Here is a 5,217-nt window from a genome sequence, read left to right on the forward strand (position 1 = left end):
AGCTTAAAGCTCGAGAAAATTTGTCTTATTGGATTCTATTTGCTTCCACGGGCGAAATTCTCTCCTGTCGTTTGTGCTTAGGAAAAAGCTTCCTGAGCACGAACGCACGTGAGAGCGAAGATAAGATGGTGTGCAGAGTGCAGGCATCGTCCGCGTCCCCGTGTCACACACAAATACACAGACATCGTCTGAACTCGACGAGCTGATTCGATAGGTACCTATAAAGGTATATCTAAGACCCATAATTAATGATCTCCCAAATCGACCGATAACTATACCTTTCTGAAAGAAAGGCAAAAAAATGGAAAAAGATAAAACAACCAAAAACAATAAAATACACGACGCTCAATAAAACAAAATAACACAAGACAAAATAATAGAGAAAAAATCAAACAGTATTAAAGTAGACAAAAAAAGTTCAAACAAAGTAAAAAAATCAGACCAAAAGAATAAACGCAAAACGGTTTAAATAATGAAACACAAATATTAAAACTAAGCGACAAAAAATCTCATGAATTATAAAAATAAAAGAGAAAAAAATCAAATATAAAAGAAACAAAATGAAACATGACAAAAATAGATGAAACAAAAAAAGATAAAGGAGGTCAAACGAGACAAAAGTTAAATACATAATAAAAATGACGAAAATCACATGAATTATAAACATAAAAAAATGACAAAAATGGCAAAAATGACAAAAATTACAAAAATGACAAAAATGACAAAAATAACAAAAATGACAAAAATGACAAATATGACAAAATGACAAAATTGACAAAAATGACAAAAATGACAAAAATGACAAAAATGACAAAAATGACAAAAATGACAAATATGACAAAAATGACAAAAATGACAAAAATGACAAAAATGACAAAAATGACAAAAATGACAAAAATGACAAAAATGACAAAAATGATAAAAATGACAAAAATGACAAAAATGACAAAAATGACAAAAATGACAAAAATGACAAAAATGACAAAAATGACAAAAATGACAAAAATGACAAAAATGACAAAATGACAAAAATGACAAAAATGACAAATATGACAAAAATGACAAAAATGACAAAAATGACAAAAATGACAAAAATGACAAAAATGACAAAAATGACAAAAATGACAAAAATGACAAAAATGACAAAAATGACAAAAATGACAAAAATGACAAAAATGACAAAAATGACAAAAATGACAAAAATGACAAAAATGACAAAAATGACAAAAATGACAAAAATGACAAAAATGACAAAAATGACAAAAATGACAAAAATGACAAAAATGACAAAAATGACAAAAATGACAAAAATGACAAAAATGACAAAAATGACAAAAATGACAAAAATGACAAAAATGACAAAAATGACAAAAATGACAAAAATGACAAAAATGACAAAAATGACAAAAATGACAAAATGACAAAAATGACAAAAATGACAAAAATGACAAAAATGACAAAAATGACAAAATGACAAAAATGACAAAAATGACAAAAATGAAAAAATGACAAAAATGACAAAATTGACAAAAATTGACAAAAATTGACAAAATTGACAAAAATGACAAAAATGACAAAAATGACAAAAATGACAAAAATGACAAAAATGACAAAAATGACAAAAATGACAAAAATGACAAAAATGACAAAAATGACAAAAATGACAAAAATGACAAAAATGACAAAAATGACAAAAATGACAAAAATGACAAAATTGACAAAAATTGACAAAATTGACAAAATTGACAAAAATTGACAATATTGACAAAATTGACAAAATTGACAAAATTGACAAAATTGACAAAATTGACAAAATTGACAAAATTGACAAAATTGACAAAATTGACAAAAATGACAAAAATGACAAAAATTACAAAAATGACAAAAATGACAAAAATGACAAAAATGACAAAAATGACAAAAATGACAAAAATGACAAAAATGACAAAATGACAAAAATGACAAAAATGACAAAATGACAAAAATGACAAAAATGACAAAAATGACAAAAATGACAAAAATGACAAAAATGACAAAATGACAAAAATGACAAAATGACAAAAAATGACAAAAATGACAAAAATGACAAAAATGACAAAAATGACAAAAATGACAAAAATGACAAAAATGACAAAAATGACAAAAATGACAAAAATGACAAAAATGACAAAAATGACAAAATGACAAAAATGACAAAAATGACAAAAATGACAAAAATGACAAAAATGACAAAAATGACAAAAATGACAAAAATGACAAAAATGACAAAATGACAAAAATGACAAAAATGACAAAAATGACAAAAATGACAAAAATGACAAAAAATACAAAAATTACAAAAATGACAAAAATGACAAAAATGACAAAAATGACAAAAATGACAAAAAATGACAAAAATTACAAAATTAAAAAAAATTAAAAAAATTAAAAAAATTACAAAAATGACAAAAATGACAAAAATGATAAAAATGACAAAAATGACAAAAATGACAAAAATGACAAAATGACAAAAATGTACAAAAATGACAAAAATGACAAAAATGACAAAATGACAAAAATGACAAAAATGACAAAAATGACAAAAATGACAAAAATGACAAAAATGACAAAATGACAAAAATGACAAAAATGACAAAATGACAAAAATGACAAAAATGACAAAAATGACAAAAATGACAAAAATGACAAAAATGACAAAATGACAAAAATGACAAAAATGACAAAAATGACAAAAATGACAAAAATGACAAAAATGACAAAAATGACAAAAATGACAAAAATGACAAAAATGACAAAATGACAAAAATGACAAAAATGACAAAAATGACAAAATGACAAAATGACAAAAATGACAAAAATGACAAAAATGACAAAAATGACAAAAATGACAAAAATGACAAAATGACAAAAATGACAAAAATGACAAAAATGACAAAAATGACAAAAATGACAAAATGACAAAAATGACAAAAATGACAAAAATGACAAAAATGACAAAAATGACAAAAATGACAAAAATGACAAAAATGACAAAAATGACAAAAATGACAAAAATGACAAAAATGACAAAAATGACAAAAATGACAAAAATGACAAAAATGACAAAAATGACAAAAATGACAAAAAATGACAAAAATGACAAAAAATGACAAAAATGACAAAAATGACAAAAATGACAAAAATGAAAAAATGACAAAAATGACAAAAATGACAAAAATGAAAAAAATGACAAAAATGACAAAAATGACAAAAATGACAAAAATGACAAAAATGACAAAAATGACAAAAATGACAAAAATGACAAAAATGACAAAAATGACAAAATGACAAAAATGACAAAAATGACAAAAATGACAAAAATGACAAAAATGACAAAAATGACAAAAATGACAAAAATGACAAAAATGACAAAATGACAAAAATGACAAAAATGACAAAATACAAAAATGACAAAAATGACAAAATGACAAAAATGACAAAAATGACAAAAATGACAAAAATGACAAAAATGACAAAAATGACAAAAATGACAAAAATGACAAAAATGACAAAATGACAAAAATGACAAAAATGACAAAAATGACAAAAATGACAAAAATGACAAAAATGACAAAAAATGACAAAAATGACAAAAATGACAAAAATGACAAAAATGACAAAAATGACAAAAATGACAAAAATGACAAAAATGACAAAAATGACAAAAATGACAAAAATGACAAAATGACAAAAATGACAAAAATGACAAAATGACAAAAATGACAAAAATGACAAAAATGACAAAAATGACAAAAATGACAAAAATGACAAAATGACAAAAATGACAAAAATGACAAAAATGACAAAAATGACAAAAATGACAAAAATGACAAAAATGACAAAAATGACAAAAATGACAAAAATGACAAAAATGACAAAAATGACAAAAAGACAAAAATGACAAAAATGACAAAAATGACAAAAATGACAAAAATGACAAAAATGACAAAAATGACAAAAATGACAAAAATGACAAAAATGACAAAAAATACAAAATGACAAAAAAGACAAAAATGACAAAAATGACAAAAAAGACAAAAATGACAAAATGACAAAAATGACAAAAAAAAATGACAAAAATGACAAAAATGACAAAAATGACAAAAATGACAAAAATGACAAAAATGACAAAAATGACAAAAATGACAAAAATGACAAAAATGACAAAAATGACAAAAATGACAAAAATGACAAAAATGACAAAAATGACAAAAATGACAAAAATGACAAAAATGACAAAAATGACAAAAATGACAAAAATGACAAAAATGACAAAAATGACAAAAATGACAAAAATGACAAAAATGACAAAAATGACAAAAATGACAAAAATGACAAAAATGACAAAAATGACAAAAATGACAAAAATGACAAAAATGACAAAAATGACAAAAATGACAAAAATGGACAAAAATGACAAAAATGACAAAAATGACAAAAATGACAAAAATGACAAAAATGACAAAAATGACAAAAATGACAAAAATGACAAAAATGACAAAAATGACAAAAATGAAAAAAATGACAAAAATGACAAAAATGACAAAAATGACAAAAATGACAAAAATGACAAAAAATGACAAAAATGACAAAAATGACAAAATGACAAAAATGACAAAAATGACAAAAATGACCAAAAATGACAAAAATGAAAAAAGAAAAAAAGAAAAAAAAGAAAAAAAGAAAAAAGAAAGAAAAGAAAAAAGACAAAAAGAAAAATGAAAAAATGACAAAAAAGAAAAAATGACAAAAAAGACAAAAAAGGAGAAAGTAGACAAAAATGACAAAAATGAAAAAAGAAAATGACAAAAATGACAAAAGACAAAAAAGAAAAATGAAATGACAAAAATGAAAGAAAATGAAAAAAATGAAAAAATGAGAAAGAAATGAAAAAAAGAAAAATGAGAAAAAAAGAAAAAAAGAAAAAAAATGAAAAGAAATGAAAAATGAAAAAATGAAAAATGAAAAAAATGAAGAAAAAAGAGAAATGAAAAAAAAATGAAAAAAAAAGAAAAAGAAATGAAGAAAAGAATAGAGAAATAGAAAAAGAAAAGAAGAAAAAAATGAAAAAAAGAAAAAGAAAGAAAAAGAGAAAAAAGAAAATGAAAAAAAGACCAGAAATGAAAAAGAAGAACGGAAAAAAGAAAAATCAAAAATACTAAAGAGATAGAAAAGAAA

The sequence above is a fragment of the Uranotaenia lowii genome, chromosome 2, assembly GCF_029784155.1.
Source record: "Uranotaenia lowii strain MFRU-FL chromosome 2, ASM2978415v1, whole genome shotgun sequence".
In the NCBI taxonomy this organism is placed as follows: domain Eukaryota; kingdom Metazoa; phylum Arthropoda; class Insecta; order Diptera; family Culicidae; genus Uranotaenia; species Uranotaenia lowii.